This window comes from Amblyraja radiata, chromosome 9 (genome assembly GCF_010909765.2).
Source record: "Amblyraja radiata isolate CabotCenter1 chromosome 9, sAmbRad1.1.pri, whole genome shotgun sequence".
In the NCBI taxonomy this organism is placed as follows: Eukaryota; Metazoa; Chordata; class Chondrichthyes; order Rajiformes; family Rajidae; genus Amblyraja; species Amblyraja radiata.
This window is the reverse complement of record NC_045964.1, coordinates 58639609-58661559: the sequence shown is the minus strand read 5'-3', so window position 1 is coordinate 58661559 and position 21951 is coordinate 58639609. Positions and strand designations below refer to the sequence as shown.

The 21951-nt window shown below is 40.1% G+C and overlaps 1 protein-coding gene across 6 annotated transcripts in view; it reads right to left on the bottom strand.

The window, feature by feature from the left end:
- foxn3 (forkhead box N3) overlaps nt 1–21951 on the bottom strand; it is a 323289-nt gene that overhangs the window by 286491 nt on the left and 14847 nt on the right. The window contains exon 1 of one of the 6 annotated variants that reach the window (XM_033027553.1): nt 15751–16086. The exons of 3 other annotated variants lie outside the window; for them this stretch is intronic. The gene's annotated coding sequence lies outside the window, so the exon portion shown is untranslated. Of the gene's footprint in view, nt 1–7833; nt 7940–7995; nt 8063–15750; nt 16087–21951 lie in introns of those variants that run through there. 2 more of the 6 variants (XM_033027556.1, XM_033027557.1) reach the window with 2 other exon arrangements.

The following is a 21951-nucleotide window of genomic DNA, read 5'->3' as shown; positions in this document are numbered from 1 at the left end:
TAGTTACACCTATGAAGAGGGTTCATCAACGTGCAATCTTAATCCTTTTCTTCTCCCTAGAAATACTGCTTGGTCTTATGAGTGTGTTAAATATTTATGATTTTTATTTCAGATTTCCAGCTTCCACTGTTTTTTAAAATTATTTTTCCATTTCAGTAACAGGTTATATTCAGTCCCACAAGGGAAAAAAGTGAAAGAACTAATGCCAGAGCTTCCGGAATTAAATATAGGATATAAAGAAGGTGATGAAACATAAATAAAACACTACATGACGCATATTAGGTGAATAATTCCGGTGAGAGTACCGGGCTGCATAAAGTAAGGCAAGAGAGAAAATAAAAAGGAAAATAAGATGTGGAAAAAGAGAATGTGTGAAGTGAAGATTCATTAACAATCAAAATTCTTCAGCAAGCACTTAAATAGTGAGGGATTTAGTGAAGCTCAACAGGGAATAAAGGTGGTAAAATACTTCACTGGCCTTCACCAAGAAAATGCTGCCAGAATTGAGGGGTACCATAGATGGATGGGTTGAAAATGAATAAAGTACATATCATCCTTGTTCAGAAAGAGGTCCAAGAACATAACCTCTGCTGAGGTCAAGCATTTGAAACAATCATAAAGGAAATTTTGTAGGCACAGGGAAATTTAAATTGATAAAAGAGAGCATGGATTTGTTATCATTTTTCACTAACCTGTGTTTTACAGAGAAAGAAATACAGATAATGGTGTTCATATGGATTTTCAGAAGGTGTCTGATAAAGACTCACACAGAAGGATAGTTTGCAAAATTGAGGGCCATATAATTGGAGGTTCTATACCAGTATGAATATGAAATATGAAATCAACTTAAAAGCAGAAAGTAGAATAAACAGTTGTTTTCTCAGACAAAGGATAATAGACAGTGGTGTGCCCCGGGAATCAATACTGGTATTACTGATATTGTGGACATAGATGTGCAGTGAAACTTACAAATTAGCAGATAATGATACACACGGATGTAACATAAAACGTGGGGAAGAAAACAACAAATTAAATACCAGACTCGAGAACAGCTTCTTCCCCTCTGCAATCAGACTACTAAACAGTCCTCCCACATATTAGGGTGCAGTTCCGATCTTCTAACCTACTGACTTTTTCTTGGGAACTGTAACGCTACAATAATATAAACTATATTCTGCACTCTTGTATTTTCCCTTTGCTCTGCCTGTGTACTTGTTTGTGTATTGATTGTTCTCATGTATAGGGTGATTTCACGAAAGGTCACTGAAGTGTAGATCCGCACTCACGTGACCGAAAACTTTAACTGGGGGACAAGCGTCACTTCCGGTACATGTTGGTGAATGGGAAAACACGCACTTTCACACCCGTTAAAAACATCGAAAACGGCCAGGTTTTGAGCTGCAATTTACTGAGCCAGTCGGGGTGACCGTGAGGAATAGCTACCTAAATTTACAGTAAAAAAAAAAGATAGAAACTAAGATAAATTCAATAGGGAGCTGAAGGGGCAAATACAGCGGAAGTGCTAGCGGACATTTGCCGTGGAGATTTAAAGATCCAAAATATCGGGAATTATCGCGTTTGCTCGCTGCATTTCATCAAAAGTAAGGCATTATTGACTTTTTATCTTTATTCATTTGTTAGATGAAAGTATTAAAAGTTAGAAATCCGTCAGTAAAATTGCAAAATCGCCCATGGTTCTCGGGTGGGTTTTAACATGCAAAATGAACACGCTTCTGAAGCTACATTCACCATTTAAATATCCGTGAATCATAAATGCGTCTTGAAATAAATTTTACTCAGATGCAAGCTAAGGAATGGTATAATTGTCAGCTGTTAATTTGACAAAATCAGGACATTGTTTGGCCAAACAAAAGCTTTTCACTGTCCCTCAGCACACGTGACAATAATACACTAATACCAATACCAACAAAGGGACAAGGATAGTCTGGCCAAATTTGTAAACAATTATCTAATAAAATTTAATATAAAGAAATGTGAACTTATGCAAATTTGGCAAATTAGGTCCAAAATTATCTTTGTGACTGGAGACAGAGCGTGATGGTCAAGGGTTTTGCAACTGGAAGTTTATGTCAGAGGTGTACCACGGCAAGTGGTACTGGGGTTCTTGCTGCATGTTATGTACATTAGCAATCTGGATGTAGCAAATATGATTAATAAATTCACAGATTGCATGAAAGTTGGTGGTGTTGTGGATGGTAAGGAGGATGGCTACAGAAGGATACTGTCAGTTGGTAAAATGGACAAAAAATATCATGTGGAAATCAATCTTGCAAAGAATGAATGTTATAATTTTGGAATTATAATAAGGTTAGGATATTCAATCTGTACAGTAACACCTACGAAAGTAGAACACCCAAGAACATTTTGGTGTACAACAGGAGGTTTAGAAGGGATCAGAACAATGTTTTCATCCAGTGGGTGATTGTAATCTAGAACACACTGACTGAGGAGGTGACAGTGGCGCAGCAGTAGAGTTGCTGCCTTACAGCGCCATAGATCTGGTTCAATCCTGACTACGGGCGATATCTGTACGGAATTTTACGTTCTTGCCGTGATCGCGTGGGGTTTTCCCGGGTGCCCCGGTTTCCTACTACACTCCAAAGAAGTACAAGTTTGTAGGTTAATTGGCTTCTGTAAATTGTCTCTACTGTGTAGGATAGAACTAGTGTATGGGTAATTTCTGGTCAGCACGGTCTCGGTGGGCTGTTTCCATGTTGTTTCTCTAAACTAAACTGAACATTTAAGAAGTATTTGAATGAGTACTTGAAAAGCCATGGCATAAATTATAAATCAAGGGCTGGGAAATGGGATTAGTGCAGAAAGGTACTTCACGGTGGATCAAAGAGCCTGCTTCCATGTTGTATAACTATGACATTAGAATAAAGAATAAGAAATTATACTAAGTGGCACGGTTCTTTACTGTAAAGGAACAAGTAGTACTCGGGCGTGGTATATATCCGTAAATCTCTGAAAACGGCAGGAGAAGTTGAGAAGGTGATTAGTAAAGCAAACAGGGATCCTGGAGCAGAACATAAAAGCAGGGAGGTATGTTAAATTGACTAACTAGTAACCCAGAGATCCGGTAACAAAGAAAACCAAATTCAAATCCCACCATTGCAGATGTGGTGTTTAAATTCAATTAATAACCTAGAATTTTAAAAAAAACTATTTGGTTTTAATAATGTTAGTCTTCATAATGATAAGCAAAAAAAAAACTACCAGATTATTCACAAAAGCCCATCTAGTTCACAAATGTCCCTTGAGGAGAATTTTTTTTATTGTTACCCAATTTGGGCAATGCGAGTCTCAGCACCCATGGCCTAGCAAGTTCGGCCAATACGGTCTAACAGAGGAAGAATAAAATCATTGACTTGGCACTGACAGCATTAAATTCAGACCAAACAAATGCAATTCCAGCCAAGTTGGCCTTGCAAAGTCCTCATAAGCATCTAAAATTGTTGTCTAAGTCAGGAGAACTAAACCATAGAGTAGTCAAGCTATGGCCAAACAAAGTCATGCTCACAAAATAATTTCTCACCTATGTGCTCTTCCAAGTCAAGACAAGAAGTCAAGTCAAGAGTGTTTTATTGTCTTATGTCCCAGATAGGACAATAAAATTCTTACTTGCTGCAGCACAACAGAATATGTAAACATAGTATATAATAGTGCATAAATACACATTCACACACTCAATAAATAAACAAATATAGTGCAATAATAATAATAGTCTTTTATAGTTCAGAGCTTATTTTGTGTTTAATAGCCTGATGGCTGTAAGGAAGAAGCTGTTCCTGAACCTGGTCGTTACAGTTTTCATGCTCCTGTGCTTTCTTCCCGATGGCAACGGTGAAATGAGTATGTGGCCAGGATGGTGTGGGTCTTTGATGATGTTGGCTGCCATCGGTGAGAACTTCAATGTCCATTGATAAGAGCGGCTTGGTAGCATCACCATCAATTGAACTGGCCAAGACCTGAAGGACATAGCTGCCAGACTAGGTCCACAACAAATAATGCGTGAACCAACAGAAGGATTAAACCTATTTATCATTGTTCTTACCAATCTACCCTGAATTATACATCCGTCTACAAAAATCATTCATTAGAGTGGAGTCCTTTGCCCAGTCCTCATGGAGACAAACTCCCATCTTCACATCGAGGACACCTTCGATTATGTTTTTTGGCACTACAATTATGCTAAATGAGATCGATTCAGAACAAGTCAAGAGCATCCAAGGTCAATCATCCCCACCCAAGGTCATTTGTTGCATAAATTCCTCAGGCCAGCTATTTCATCAGTGATTGGGTAAGACGAGGAATTTTGCTGACAAATGCTCAATCTTCAAATTTTCAACTTATCAACAAATGAAGTAGTATGTGGCAACACCTAGATAACATTCAGGCTACAAAAATACCAAATAATGACTATCTGCCACAAGAGAGTATCTAACCTGACCAGACATTCAATGGCATTGCTTCAGCAAATCCTCCAGCATCAACATCCTGGGTTCATCAATGACCATACACTCAACTGGATCAAACACATAATATTACAATTATAAAAACAAGTCAGAATCCAGGAATCGTGGTAAGGGATTCATCACCCGATACTCTAAAGCCTTCCCATTGTTGACAATTCAACATGTTCGATTGGTACCTGATCCCATACCGTAAGCATTTATTCCCTGTACCACTCGCGCATTGTGGCTGCACAATATGTATCTATCTTCTGCAATATACACAGCAGTTACTAACCAGGCTACTCTGACACCACTACACAAACCTCTAAAACCCTGCAGAGTATGGGCTTCAGGTACATAGGAATACCACCACCAACAGCTTCCAGTCCGAGTCACACACCACCTTTGACTTGAAAATATAACAGTGATCCCTCACGATTACTGAATCTAAATCCTGGAGTTCCCACTCCACTGTAATATGGTGCGGAGGTACTGGTTAGGGTGCAAGTGAAATATTGTGTCAAATTCTGGTTGCCTTGCTTTTTAAAGATGTTCAGCAAGTTCAGAAAAGTTTCAGCCAAATTGATCCATAATCAATAAAGTTCTCCTTCACGCAAATAAGTTAAAAGGGATATTTGATAGAAGTGGACACAATCATGATTTGCTTAGATAGGTCAATTAGGGAGAAACTGCTCCCTTCAACTTCTTATTCCAGGCCAGGAGTCAAGTTTTAAGTTTAAAAAAATAAGGAAGATGTGAGGAAAATACATTTTTAAACATAGTGATGATCTAGAACTCAAATGCGTTGGGTGTGATTGAATTAGAATCATTCAAGGATTTGGAAAATATATTAGACAGGAACTTGAGGAAAATAATTTGCAAGGCTATGGTGAAAGGGCAGGGGAATGCAACTGATGAGACTGCTCTGCTCAAAGTCAGCAGATACGCTGGGCTAAATGGACTCTTTCTTGTTCTTTTAATTTTATGACTGGGTTGTCGCTTTTTTTAGCAATTCAAAGACTGTGAGATCCAAACACAGCATCTTATATTTAACCCTATCCCTATCCAGACATGTTTGAAAAAGCAGACCAGTCCACTACTGGTTAAGATAAAAGTGCAGATCCATCAAACCCTGAAACCCAGTTATTGTCAGAATTCAGTTACTTTGAAAACGAAAGGAGAATAAGGGTGGCATGAAAAGAGAAAAGGGAGGAATATAGGCACAAGAGGAACAATATTTATAATATATTTTAGATTTAAGCATCTATGAAGTACCATTTTATGATTCAATGCAAAATGTCAATACTTCCTTCTCCTGATCCTAAGTACATAGCCTCAGACTAAGCATATATTCATTGGAATTTAGAAGGATGAGAGAGGATCTGATAGAAACATATAAAATTCTTCAGGACTTGGACAAGCTAGATGCAGGAAAAATGTTCTCAATGTTGGGAGAGTCCAAAACCAGGGGTCACAGTTTAAGAATAAGGGGTAGGCCATTTAGGACTGAGATGAGGAAAAACCTTTTCACCCAGAAAGTTGTGAATCTTTGGAATTCTCTGCCACAGAAGGCAGTGGAGGCCAATTCATTGGATGTATTCAAGAAAGATATAGCTCTTTGAGCTAATGGAATCAAAGGATATGTGGAGAAAGCAGGAACTGATTTTGCATGATCAGCCATGATCATATTGAATGGCGGTGCTGGCTCAAAGGGCAGAATGACTTACTCCTGCACCTATTTTCTATGTTTCTATTCTGATCCTCAATCGTCATAACTTTACACATCTACTTACTGAAGCACTCAATTTCTGAGATGCTACAATTTCACTTTGCTGATTACGTTAATATGATGTTACTGCATTTGAAAAATTCTTTCATTTGGTTCGTGAAAGGAACCAACCCACGTCTTTCCATAGGTCACGGTTTGCTATTTTATGTTCATGTATGTGTTATCTCCACATAAAGCTGAACTTCATTTGAAAACGAGCCACATTTCATGATAATTTGTGTTATTGTTCTTTGATCAAGTAACACCAGTCAGCTAAGTGACATGATCCTGAGAACTATAGAGAACCAAGCACATCACCCCAATCGTGTGATCAAGTCAAGTCAAGTCAAGTCACTTTTATTTCTATAGCACATTTCAAAAACAACTCTCGTTGGCCAAAATGCTTTACATTGGTGGAGGTACTAACGTTATACAACATTGGTTCATAGATTAAGTACATACATAAATACATACATACAGCCCTCCCTCAGAAGACGTCAAGAAAGGCTTGAGAGTAAAGATGAGTTTTAAGTCTCGACTTAAAGGAGTCGATGGAGGGGGCAGTTCTGATGGGAAGAGGGATGTTGTTCCACAGTCTAGGAGCTGCAACCGCAAAGGCGCGGTCGCCCTGAAAACTGTAAAACTGTATAGAAACAATAGAGCAAAACATTTAAACAAAACTGTTTTTAAAAGTTGGCAGTGACAATAAATGACCAACACACTAACAGTTCAACATAGTAATCTTCTATTTTACAACACAATGCAACACATTTTCTACAATAATGACTACACTTCAAAAATAATTTATGGGTTGTAAAGTAGTTTGGGAAGACCAAGGCACTGAAGGGAGATAGACAAATCCAAGCCTTTCCTTCTGATGACCATTTCAAACGAAAATATTTCAGCTCTGTAAAGTAAGATTCTGAAATTTCACTGCTCCTCATCGTTCAAGAGCTGGACAATTACAATCCATCAGTTTTGTGTTTCATGGTAGTTTTCTTTTCAACTTACTATACCACAAAAATTGCTGCATGAACCTCAGCCATTACCTTTTTTAGAGTTATTTTATTGAAATATTAATTGTCATTTGACTGACTGACGTAAAGTTGCAATTTGAGACATTGTTGTGTAAGCAGCACCACTGGTATAAAGATAGCATTTTTAAAGCTCTGCACCCTTTCATATAAAGATAGTTCTTTTTTCCCCTCAAGTAAATACATTTACAAGCTAGGAGGTGAGCAGAAAAATGGGACTAAACCAATTAATATTCTTCTTAATGATAATTAACCCCAAAGCACATTCATTAAAGTGTCACTTTAAGAAAAAGAAGCCCTTGAGCAGTTGAGGCACAAATTGCATACATAAACCACAAAGCATTTCTCAAGCAGTTATTTCAACATATGGCTGCTGTGTGACGACTGATAAAAGCAGTTTGGAACTGGAGGGAACGAAATGCCTTCCCACTCGATTAAAGCATTGTACAAACTACAATACTCCAACCACTTCCACAGATTGGATTATACAACTACTTTTAAGATGTGAAAAACTGAGACAATCAAGGAGCTCTGATACCAGAGTACAACATACTTTCAGTTTGAAGCTACTGAAACACTGCACGTTCAATACCCATTAAACAGAAAACGGCATCACTTTCTCCAAGTTTCCCTGAGCTTCAGGGTCGGACATGAAGATCAAAGCTTATGGATGGCATTAAATATCTATAAATAAACAATTTTCTCTTTTAAAAACCTTTGAAAACAGAAGGCGACTGCCTAGTCGGCAAATCATCGAATCCTTTTCACTTCCTCCAGTTCAAGAAAACAAGTGACTGACACATTTCCTGCCAACGGACCTTGCCTCAGATAAAACACAGCTTCCACCAACAGGAAATCCTTGAACATACACATGTTGTTGCAAGACGTATTTGTGCACTCTTTTTATTGCAAGATTACAGGTTTTCCAACAATAATTTCCCCCAAATCCTTGTGAGGTTAACCAACTATGTTCATGGTGGTGAACTGTTTAAAATAAATGGTTTTCTTTATTTTTAATTTAATTTGAATTTATGCTGCCTTTCTGAAGCCTATCATTCAAGTAATTACACAGTTACAAATGCAGCCAAGACATCAGTCTTACTCTCCCATGAAAGAGGCTTAATCTACAGGTTTCAGGGAGAAGGTTAAAATCAACCTACATTCTTGGGTCATCAGATGGCAGTGCACTCATGCAGATAAGACAAACCGTTAGGCAAAAGGCACAGAAAAGATAAACCGTTAGGCACAGAATGGATACTGCCCAGAATTATGTTCTCCATGATGCTGTCTACAGCAAATTTTACATCGTTTTGATTAATGAAACATCCCCGCTAACATCACTGGGAGTAAACAAACTAAACCCTTCAGTGTACTTTTCTCTTTTAATAAATGTTACAAAACAACATTTTTCTTCAGGAGAGAAAAACCTTGCCGACTATGGAGTTATGCTACCACGTCAGCAAATGAATAAATGACCTTCATTTGACAGGCACATACTCGGGTTTCAACAGATGACATGGGGAAAGCTAGCAAAGCCTAATGCTTTATGCATCTGAACAGAAATACAGATATCCTTTTTAAGGAGGTGGGGGTGTCTTATCTTTGTCGCCATGACAACTGTGCCTCTATCCAGTTATTGGACACCCTGAACTTCCTGTGCTAGCACAAATGAGCGAATCTGAACACTTCTGTTCCAGCCACACAAGTCTCTTGACAACAGTATCCTTCCACAAGAGGGCATGGTTTAAACTTCAGTCATGGCATAAATTACATTTAGAGACCAGACCGTCAATCTCTTCAAAGAATTTACTTCAAATCAGGGGTTTAAATAATGTTCCATGCAAAAATTCAAAAGGATCATAATCTCAGAGGAAATGGCCATTATGCCAAAAGTGCAAGTATTACTAATGGTGCTTTTGCATTCCATACTTTTGCAGATGGCATGGACGTTAAACACCATGTGGATTTCAATGTTTTTAATAAAAAGCTTTGTCACAAAGGAGAGAGAGCTGGAGCAGCTGAGCATCATGTCTCAATACATTCCATGCAAGCACTATATCAGCACATCTCCACTAAAGCACACCATCACATGAAATACTCTTCAAACAGAAATAAATCAATACAAGACACCAGTTCCTCTCCAGTCTGGACACCACACTGTAGAATAATACAAAAGTTTTTTGAAGATACGCAAGAAGTCTCACAGAATGGTTCAGGGATTACTGTTACTTAGACTGGAATGATGGGGCTTTTTTTACAGCAGAGAAACCTAATGTGAGATTTAATAAAAAAAATGCTTAAAGTCATAGTGAGTTCCCATACAGAAAATAAACATTCTAGCACCAGAAATGAATCAGGTGGCAGAAATATTAGGTGATTGGCAAATGCAACAGAGCCAGCGTGAGAATTTTTTTTTTTTTGAAACATGAATGATCAGGATTTGGAATGCCACTGTCTGGTAAGGTGGTGGACAGTAATACAAATATAGACAGCATAGTCTCAATGCAGCAAATTTTGTTTTGTAGCGTGCTATGAAATGATTATAAAAGTGTGAAGTCACATTAAATGGTGTCTTTAAAACTCACCGATGTATCAAATATTTCAAATCCTTTCAAGATTCACAAAATGTTTCCCAAACCTCAATGCATTATTTTATTTTCAAACATCAATTCTTAAATAAGCCCATACAGAAAATAAAGATTGATATCTTATGAAACTCATCAATTCCATAGAGGCAGCCACCACCTCCCCTATTCATCAAAATGTTTAGTTTGAATGCATTTGTTTAATTCCTTCCACTTACCCAATCCAAAAAAATACAAGCATTTGAAATCATTAGATTGTAGCCAGAAGCTTTTCTAATGTATTAAATGAGAACACATGCAGCTTGGTTAGGAACCAGCACAAATCTTTGACTCCCAGTCTCATTTATTCCAAGCTTAGAGAGTTGTGTGGGTTCTCACCTTTTGATTCAAGTTTTATGGAAAAGTTTGGCAGCAATATTTGTTTTATCAAGATTTTTTTTAAACGGGACCTGCTTGTATGAAATTTACTACTGCAAATTTTACACTTTTCATACTCCTTTATGGGATGTGGGTGCCTGCGGCAAGTCCAGCATTTATTGCTCAATCCTTAAATTAGCAGCACGAAGCAATAAACAGAACTGACTGCTTCTATCCTCAACTTCTTATACTTTGACATCAACTCTAGAACAAACACAACTGTCCTCACAGCTCCTCCTAAACGCTAATGTAAACACTGGTAGGTCTCAACAGATACCAGTTATCACCAAACTACAATTGAAATGGAGAAATAGTAAAAAAACAGCTTGAATTCTGTACAATTGCCAACTTGGCCGGCAGCAAAATAGTTAGTGATTTAACGAGGTATGGCCATAACCAGGGCTTTCCTTGGAAACGTAATTTGGATAAATGAAGAACATGCAGTTTCCTATGTGCTTTTGTTCTCACAATAGATACACAAAAGTATTGGCAGAAACAAAGCTTAATTGTAACATTGTCATGTTTCTGCTTTACAATACATCTTTGAAATTTTTTTTTTTTTAAATCTGTTATTCATATATTATTTACTTTCCAACAACCAACACCACCAAAAAGATTAACTAGTCATTAATCAGATTTCCAGGTTGTGGGACTGGCCTTGTACGTCTGACTACTATGTTTGCTTACATGACAAATGACTGCACTTCAAAAGTGATGCACTGGCAGAGGAACACTTTTGAAATAGTCTGAAGTCCTGAAAGTCCCAAAACAAATCATTTGATGTAGGCATCTTGGGTTACATCGAAGACTACTTCATTTAAAGTAAAATTACAAATGGAGGGAAAATTGTATGTTTTGTCACTTTCCCCTCATAACAATTAAGATGATTAATTCCATCCACTTAGAACACAAGAAATAAAAGCAGGAGTAACTCAGGCAGTCTCAGAACTAATTGTGCTGTTCAGTTCAACCTCATCCACTGTTCCAGAAGATTTCTGTCCAATACTCTTATCAATCTCAGCCTTGAATATATTCCATGTCTGAGCATCCGCAGACCTCAGGGGTAGTAAATACTGAAGATTTACAACACCCTCCTGTGAAGAAGTCTCTTATCTCAGCTGTAATTACTCAGAAGCTTACCTTAAAACTATGCTCACTGCTTCCAGACTCACCACCCAGAGGAAACACCCTCTCAGCAACTATCCTTTCAGAATCGTACTCCCCACTTTTGTCACAGGACAATTCCCCATTCCAGAAATCAATCATGTTCCCCTTCCTGTAACCATGATCCCCAAAAAGTAAAATTATTTTACAGACCACATTATAAAATTCACACTAAAATTGACAGTAAAGCTATAAAATCTCACTGCAGTGCTCATGCTTCTAAATTTGCCTTTTCTAAAATAGCACTTGAAAATGTTGTAGCTTTAATTTGTACATCTGACAAAATTACCAAAACATTGTCATTTGTGCATCAAATATTAATGTTGGTATAATGCATTACTTTTTAAGGACAGCTATCGGAAATTCTGTTGTAACACGCAAGTTGCCTTATAGGGGTTCACAACCAAAGGCAGCCCTTCTTATCTTGTCAAATACCATATTCCATTGCTTAAATGTTTTCAAAAATGATGGTTTTGACTACTGAAATAATTTTATTTGAAATAATTAATTTGTTATTCATGTTTTTATGACAAGCTATTCCTTTTGTTTTCACATTTGTTCCCCTGAAATCACAACAGTTCCCACAGCAAGGTGATTACATTATTTTCAACCCAAGGTTTTGAAAACTACACAAATACTCCTACATCGGTGTTCTATGTTACTGACATTTACTTGCGATCAAAACTATTCTAACATTGTTGAACCTCTAATCCTTCATCATTCAAAAATATTCTGAATAGAACAATGTCATTCATTAGCATTGCTTCAACATGTGGTAATATGGAAGAAATGGTCATTATATGAAGTCAGAAATTAAAAGCCGACTTTCAAACAAATCCTCCAAAAAGATTATTTATCCAATTCAAACTAATACGGTAAACATAAAGTGCTTTATTGCTTTTATTCTTTGCTTTGGGGCAAATTCTACCAAATCTGCTAACTGTCCAGTGAGCGAAATCAAAATGTGTGCAGGTTTCAACACTCAAGGAAGAAGCAACAAGCTACGTTCTTATCAGATCCCACCATTTGTATTATCAGATCTCACCATTTGAAGGGTCTCGACTCAAAACGTTGCCTATTTTCTTCGCTCCATAGATGCTGCCTCACCCACTGAGTTTCTCCAGCATTTTTGTCTACCTTCGATTTTCCAGCATCTGCAGTTCCTTCTTAAACAACCATTGTTTCGTCTTCCCCACTTATCGCCCCCAACCTTAGATAATATCTACTGCCCTCTCACCCCTACCCGACTCATCTGCCAATCAACCCCTCCTTATGTGCAACCACCTATTGCTTGCCAGCTCTTACACCACCCCTCCACCTTACTGTTTTTGTCAGCTATCTCCCATCTACTCCATCGGTCAATTGCCCATACCCACTGAGTTCCTCCAGCAATGTGTTTTTTGCTCAGGATTCCAGCATCTGCAGTTTCTCGTGTCTCCAATGTACATGCTGGATTCCTTTCAGAGATTTTCACCTCTGGAGGAAAATAAATGAGGTCCCTATAGTACTTACTGGATAATGTTTGGTTGCCATGGATGCATCATACCTTCACCTGGCAGTTCCCCAAAATGATCCAACCAAAATAAACCAAAAGATTTCTGTCTTCAAATAAGGAAAAACAAGTAAAACTCAAGCGACACTTGTATTTTTTTTAAACAAAAGATCCAATAAATTTAGTCCAGAAATGCATACAATCACTGTGTGTTATTTACCTAGACGGCATCTTATTAGTCCAAGAAAAATAGCTCTTTTTTACAGCTTTCCAGACCTCAGAAAAAAAATCTGCCAAAGATCAAACACAAATGTTCATGCAGATATATAGATAAAGGCATGTGGCAACATGGGCGCAGAATATAACCATAGCTGTGTACAGTATATACCAATTCACCTAGTATGTTCCAAGAAAATCTTGTGTAAAAAAGAATACATTGTTTCAACTGAAAATCCCATGCAAAAGTGACTAAAAACCATAAAGCAAGGCTACAGAGTTGAAAATTGTTCTACATAAGGCAAGACATATCAAGAAGTGATTATGTGTCAGCTATTTTGGATTTTTAAATTCTGCAATCTGTAGCAGGACAACAGGATCACACATTCCACACATCTTAAATAGTGAATTCTGGTATTATTTAAGTCTACATTTTATACAGTAGTAGGGAGCAATTTATTTTAATTATATTTTTATTAATTTGGTCAATTTGGGACCAATTTCCCACAAACAACCATTCAACTGTTTTCCTGAGAGTCAAGATGCAATGAGAATTCCCCACACATCTAAAAAAAGATATTTATAATCTAGTGAATTTTGATAGTTAGAATTCACCTGAATCACTGGAACATGGACAAAATTTAATTATCACATCTGATATTAGGGTAAGAATCATTTTCTGTTGAAAAAAGAGTGGGAGGTATGATTAGTAACATTACAGATGACACAAAAGTTGGTGGTATTGTCGATCGCAAGGAAAGTTGTCTAAGTCTGCAGCAAGCTAGTGGTCAGATCACTCGTCAGATGCAGTCTGAGGAAGGGTTCTGACCCAAAATATTACCTACTCTTTTTCTCCAGAGATGCTGCCTGACCCGCTGAGTTACTCCAACATTTTGTGGCCAATGATCAGATTATAAATTGGGCAGAGTATTTGCAGATGGAATTTAATCCCAACATGTGTGTGGTAAGGCATTTTGGTAGATCAAATAGGGATAGAACATTACAGTAAATGTTCAGTGCACTAAGGAAAGTTGATGAACAGTGGGACATTGGAGTTCAAGTCAACTTCACCTAAAAGTGGCAACACAGGTAGATAGGTGGTGAAGAAGGCACACGGCATGCTTGCCTTCATAGGTTGGCCATAGAATATAAAAGTTGAGATAGTGTGGGATTGGAGTATTGTGTGCAATTTCAGTTGCCACACTATAGAAAGGACGTGGTTGCACTGGAGAGAGTGAAGAGGAGAAGCACCAGGTGGTGGTTCGGGGTTTCTCTGGATATAATTGCATGCTGGGCTTGTGTTCCCCTTGAGCAAAAAAGATTGAGGGCTGCCCTGATCGAGGTATACGAGGACAGATAGTTGGAATCTTTATTTTCCCCAGGATAGGGATGTAAAAACAAGGCAACAAAGTGAGGGGGGGGGGGGGGGGGTGGCAAGGAATTTTAAATGGGATCTGAGGGAGGGCGATTAAACGTAGCAAGTGGTTGATATCTGTAACTCACCCAGAAGAAGTGGTGGAGTCAGATACAATCACAACATTTAAGGGGTATTTAGATTGGGCAAGGCAGAGAAGGGTATAAACCTAATATGGGCAAATGGGATTAGGTGTAGGTGAGCAAAAGTGTCAGCATGGATGTGGTGGGCCATTTCTGTGCTGTATGCTGTACAACCCGAAGACACAATACTAAAAGATTTATTCAGAATTTGCACCATAAATAAAAGAGCAATAAGAGAACGAGGAGGAAAAAAAGAGGCCAGAGGGCAACAACAACCCGGGGCATTAAAGTTTAGAGAGTACTTCACTTGATAAGTTGATGGGTCCATTAATTTACAAATACACGTCAGGACAGGCAGAGCAGCCGATTCCTATCGTAAATCAAAAATAAAACCAAGGGAAAACCAGAGATCAGTCACCGTATATACATATATTCATTCTCAACATCCTGCAAATCCACCACTGACAATCTGTGACCGACCGTACCGTCATTAATCGTGCACTGCGAACTTCTGGCATAGAAATACACCGACTCAAAACAAGCGTCCGTCAGTTTAAACGAAAGTGAATACCTCTGTTTACTAAACTGGAACAACGATGAACTATAGACGAGGAGTGCGTCGTTATTTAATAAATGCAACTCAGCAAGTGAGCAGAATAAATCAGAAGCGGTGGTTGCTATTGCTCAGATTTCTAGTTTCACTGAACTGGAAGCATATAATAAATGACAACCGCCACAGGGAACGACGGAATGGCCCGTCCTTTACGGATTTTTTTTTTACACAGGAGTGCGAAAAAAAAGGCAGGTTTGCACACAAACGCCGATCTGCCTCCCTGTGCACAGCGCAGGGTCGCCAACAATAAGATAAACAGTGGTGCAAAACGCTGTAACGTTGGCAGTGCTCTTTTTGATAGATCCGACCTGGACACTGAGATATTCTCAAAGCATCCCTCAGGTATGTGTAGAATTAAAATCGTGCACTGCAGCAATAAACCCCCGCCGATGGCAAACATATATAGCCCGAGCGCCCGCGAACATAATGCAATCAAGAGCCGGCGAGCAAGGATTAAAACCTCGACTGAGATGCTGATTTAGTAACCTTTTTAATCCCGAACTCGGCGAGCTCCCTCCTCTGCTAGTGCACTCCGCATCCGCCCTGGCTACAAAATAACCATTTCCATCTCATATTCCTCCTGGTAATCCTCGCACACTGGGCTGCTTCCGTGTTATTATGTTTTAATCCTTTCGAGCTGCTCAAATAATATTCCAAACCAGTGTAAAAATCGCAGCCGCACACTGATGTCTCCTCGATTCCTTTCTGTCCTTTTCCAACTCATCGCACCACACGGGGTAAAAGGGATGTCCTCTGGGTCCTAACGCTCGCCGCCGTGCACAACACTAACACGACTGTGGTGACTCCAGTGCCCACTAACGCCTGGCAAGTTCGTTTTCCGGAAACAGATGTTCTGTTCAGTTCAGTTTATTGTCACGTGTACCGAGGTACAGTGAAAAATGTTTTTTGTTGCGTGCAAACCAGTCAGCAGAAAGGCAATACATGATTACAATCAATCCATTTACAGTGTATAGGTACATGATAAGGGAATGGGGTGGGGATTCTTTCTCAGAGAAAATAATTCAGCAAGACTATTCACAATTCGACAAGACTATGACAATAGACAATAGGTGCAGGAGTAGGCCATTCTGCCCTTCGAGCCAGCACCGCCATTCAATGTGATCATGGCTGATCATCCCCAATCAGTACCCCGTTCCTGCCTTCTCCCCATATCCCCTGACTCCGCTATCTTTAAGAGCACTATCTAGCTCTCTCTTGAAAGCATCCAGAGAACCTGCCTCCACCGCCCTCTGAGGCAGAGAATTCCACAGACTCACCACTCTCTGCGAGAAAACGTGTTTCCTCGTCTCCATTCTAAATGGCTTTACTCCTTATTCTTAAACTGTGGTCCCTGGTTCCGGACTCCCCCAACATCGGGAACATGTTTCCTGCCTCTAGCGTGTCCAATCCCTTAACAATCTTATATGTTTCAATGAGATCCCCTCCCATCATTCTAAACTCCGGAGTGTACAAGCTCAGCTGCTCCATTCTCTCAGCATATGACAGTCCCACTATCCCAGGAATTAACCTTTTAAACCTACGCTGCACTCCCTCAATAGCAAGAATGCCCTTCCTCAAATTAGGGGACCAAAACTGCACACAATACTCCAGGTGTGGTCTCACTAGGGCTCTGTACAACTGTAGAAGGACCTCTTTGCTCCTATATTCGATTCCTCTTGTTATAAACGACTAGTCACAGACTCCACGTTTAAAATGAAGTATTAACGGAGAACCTTTTAATAAGATGCATGCTTTTGTGCATCTTTCACCCAAGGCACTTTGCACATTTTTCACCTTACATACCATCTCTGCTTTGGAAGTTGGTCACCAAAGGCAGTAATTTCCACTGGAGCAGAACAGTATGGATTCATATCCAGACATTGTAGCCATCCCATTTTATCACACCATCAAGCTACCTTTACAGATTTGGCCTCTTGACCATATTAGGTGTAAACCACTTCAGTAAACACTTTCCAAAAAAAGTATCATTATCTTGTGTAGGAAGGAACTGCAGATGTTGGTTTAAACCGAAGATAAACACAAAATGCTGGAGTAACTCAGCGGGACAGGCAGCATCTCTGGAGAGAAGGAATGGGTGACGTTTCAGGTCGAGATCCTTCTTCAGAATGAAGAAAGGTCTTGAGAGAAGGAATGGGTGATGTTTCGGGTTGAGACCCTTCTTCAGTCTGAAGAAGGGTCTCGACCCGAAACATCACCCATTCCTTCTCTCCAGAGATGCTGCCTATTCCACTGAGTTACTCCAGCAGTTAATGTCAATCAATCATCATCTTCTCTGGCTTCACCCCATCAAAGATATTTCCCTTGTTTATTCTATCCCCGCCACACCCTCACCACAACTAACCTTTGCTCCCAGTCTGAAGAAGTCTTGACCTAAAACCCATTCCTAATCTCCAGTGATGCTACCTGTCCCGATGTGTTACTTTTGTGTCCATCTTCAGTGTAAACCAGCATCAGCAGCTCCTTCTCCGCACTCTCTTTTGCAGGTTTAACCCTAGGTCTTTGACCTGAAATGTTAGCCGTTTTTCTTTCAGTATATACTGCTCAATGTTCCTAACATTTTTTGATTATCCCCCAAAAAGTCACTTGCAATGAAAAGTTTGGGATAAATAGTTTCAGGATTGGATATCAAATGGAAGTTGTACAATTTGGGAGATCTAGATCTCAGTCATTGTTCATCACTAAATGTGCAGCCATCTTCTTATGTGGGCATTGCACTCACCCGGACAACACTAGCTATCTGTCTCAAAGGAAACAAGGAATGAAAAAGGGCTTTGTAGATTTCGTACAATAACAGATGGCCAGGGATGAATTACGGACACCTGAAGGGTCAGTTTTTGGTTTTGAATTTCATGCACATTTGTACTTCTGAACTCCTACAGAGAATCAAAGCAAAACGCAAACCATTCTACCCCCAACCGCCTATTATTCTACAAGGATTTTCAGATTTTCAATTGACACTATCAAGATCCATGCAGACTATAAGTTTAAAAAAATTAAATGAACTGCTGCGATTGTATCTTTTGATCCCACACTTATGATGATAAAGCTATACTGCTTATTTAACCCCAAAACAAAGTACCAATACATCTGTAGGTAACAACGAGTTAGCCTGACAGAAAGTCTTATACAGTCCGTAAGAGTTTCCAAGCTTATTTGAAAGCACTGCAAACTAATGCATTTTGGCATCTCAAACGTTTTATTTGATAAAGCTATTCAGTTTGGCAGCAGAGTGATGGTGAAGCTGAGGCAAACCCCACATCTATTCCAAGCAATACAATGACAACTATTCAAATTGGTAGTTTATAGTGGAACTATTGAAAAATATAACTGATTAAACACAGGAACTATGTCCCACAAATGTTACTTATGAGGGTGACAAGCAACTGCAGATGCCGGTTAACATTAAAAAAAAAAGTGCGGAAGTACCTCAACAGGTCAGGCAACATCTCTGGATGATATGTGTAGGTGACGTTTCGGGTTGGGATACTTCTTCAGACTTCTTCCGAAGAATTTAAAGAAGGAACCTAACACAAAACATTGCTTATAAATGTCCTGCAGAGATACTGCCCTCTCCTGGACTGCAACCTTGACGTGGAGGAGAGGCTTGTGTACTCCAGTGATCCTGAGAGCTATGCAGGATGGGGTTTCATATCCCTGGCAGGTTCAACCAAACCGAACAGGTCTCGGGAGAGGCAGACGATGCAGTTGGGGGTTGGGCATGGGGTTAACTACCTCACCCTGGAAAAAAGTGTGAGTTACAGAAACTTTGACGAATGAAAACCAAATTACACATTTGGTTGAAGAAGGTGCCCCAGAGATGGGGAACATGACGCTTCCCAGCCAAACCCGCAAGGGCGCTGGGAAGCTGAAACACCTTCTGACGCCAAAGAAATCCATCCTTGCGGGGACATGGAACATCCAAACCATGTACCAGGCTGGCAAGACTGCCACAATTGCCAACAAAATGGTGCGCTACAATCTCTTAGTCCTGAGCTTGGCTGAAACAAGATGGACACAGATATGGGGGAGGTCAAATTGGTCAGCGGGCAGTCAATTATCTACTCCGGACAGGAAGAGGAGGAAGCGAAGCATCATGAATGGAGTTGGATTGGACACACCCTCAGGAAACCTGCCACAAACATCACCCAGCAAGCCCTGAAATGGAATTCCCAAGGAAGAAGGAAAATAGGTCGCCCCAGGAACAGCTAGAGAAGAGGTGACAAGACAGAAATGTCTGAGAGTGGGCACAACTGGGGAGATCTCGAAAGAACTGCCAACAACCAAATGAGGTGGAGGACATTTGTCAATGGCCTATGCTCCCTAGAGAAGCACAGGGCTTAAGAAGAGATACTGCCTAAGTTTGTAGTAATAGTTTATATATTGTCACTTGTACCGAGGTGCAGTAAAAAAGAAAATTGTGTTGAGTTACTCCAGTGTGGCCACTGGCCCTTTGGCCCAACTCGCCCACACCGGCCAACAATGTCCCAGCTACCCTTGTCCATAACCCTCAGAGCCTGTCCTATCCATGTACCTGTCCAACAGTTTCTTAAACGATGGGATAGTCCCAGCCTCAATTACCTCCTCTGGCAGCTTGTTTCATACACCCATTACCCTCTGTGTGAAAAAGTTACCCCTCGAATTCCTAGTAAATCTTTTCACCTTCACCTTGAACCTATGTCCTCTGGTCCTCGATTCCCCTACTCTGGGTAAAAGACTCTGTGCATCCATCCAATATATGCCTCTCATGATTTTGTGTATCTCTGTAAGATCTCCCCTCATCCTCCTGCGCACCAAGGAATAGAGACCCTCTATTCTTGGCAACATCCTCGTAAAATCTCTTCTGAACCCTTTCAAGCTTGACAATATCTTTCCTATAACATGGTGCCCAGTACTAAACACAATATACTGAATGCGCTCAACAACGTCTTATACAACTGCAACATGACCTCCCAACTTCTTTACTCAATACTCTGACTGATGAAGGCCAAAGTGCCAAAAGCCTTTTTGACCACCTTATCTACCTGCGACTAGACCTTCATGGAACCATGCACTTGTACTCCTAGATCCCTCTGTTCTACAATACTACCCAGAGGCCTACCATTTACTGTGTAGGTCCTGCCCTTGTTCGACGTCCCCAAAAGCAACATCTCACACTTCCTTGAATTAAATTCCATCAACCATTCCTCCGCCCACCTGGCCAATCGATCCAGATCCTGCTGCAATCATTCACAACCATCTTCACTATCTGCAAAACCACTAACTTTTGTATCGTTAACAAACTTGCTAATCTTGCCCTGTATGTTCTCATCCAAATCATTGATGTAGATGACAAACAGTAACGGGCCCAGCACCGAACCCTGTGGCACACCACTAGTCACAGGCCTCCATTCAGAGAAGTAACCTTCCACCATCACCCTCTACTTCCGTCCTTGGAGCCAATTTGCTATCCATTTAGCTATCTCTCCTTGGATCCCATGAGATCTAACCTTCCAGAGCAACCTACCATGCGGCACCTTGTCGAACGCCTTATTAAAGTCCATGTACACACGTCTATAGCTCTGCCATCACCAACCTTTTTGCTCACGTCTTCAAGAAAATCAATCAGTTTGTGAGACAAGACCTTCCACGTACAAAACCATGCTGACTGTCCCTAATCAGCCCTTGCCCATCCAAATGCCTGTATATCCTATCCCTCAGAATACTCTCCAGTAACTTACCAGCTGCAGGTTAAGCTCACAGGCCTATAGTTCCCAGCATTTTCCCTGCAGCCCTTCTTAAAAAGAGGCACAACATTTACCACCCTCCAATCCTCTGGCACCTCTCCTGTATTTAAGGACTCATAAATTTCAACCAGGGCTCTCTAGTTTCTCGCAATGTCCTCGGATATATCTGATCAGGCCCAGAGATTTGTCTACCTTCAAATGCAACAGTACCTTCAGCACTTCCTCGACGGTAACCCTCACTGCTCTCATGACACTTCCAGTGACTGCTCCAATTTCCTCCGTCCTATTGTCTTTCTCCTCGGTAAATACAGAGGTGAAATACTCATTGAGAACCTTACCCATCTCCTGTGGCTCCACACAGAGGTGACCACTTTTATTCCTGAGAGGTCCCACTCTCTCTCTAGTTACCCTTTTCCCCCTTATGTATTTATAAAATGTTTTGGGATTGTCTTTTGCCCTTCTGATCTCCTTTTTGAGTTTAAAGGTAGACAAAAATGCTGGAGAAACTCAGAGGGTGAGACCGCATCTATGGAGCGAAGGAATAGGTGACGTTTCTGGTTTGCTCCTTAGTTCCCGAAACTCCTCCAGGGATGCACGTGATCCCAGCTGCCTATACCTGTCTCATGCATCTTTCCTGTTTTTGACTAACGTCTCAATTTAGATTAGATTAGATTAGATCCTTTATTTGTCATTCAGACCTTTCGGTCTGAACGAAATGTCGTTGCCTGCAGCCATACATATAATAATAAACAAAACACACAATAAACACAAATTAACATCCACCACAGTGAGTTCACCAGGCACCTCCTCGCTGTGATGGAGGCAAAAGTCTTAAAGTTACTGTCTCTACCCTCCTCATTCTCCCTCTGCGCTGAGGCGATATGTTACCCCACCGGGCGATGGTCAGTCCCGCGGCTCAACCGAGCTCCGCGAACGGGCCGGT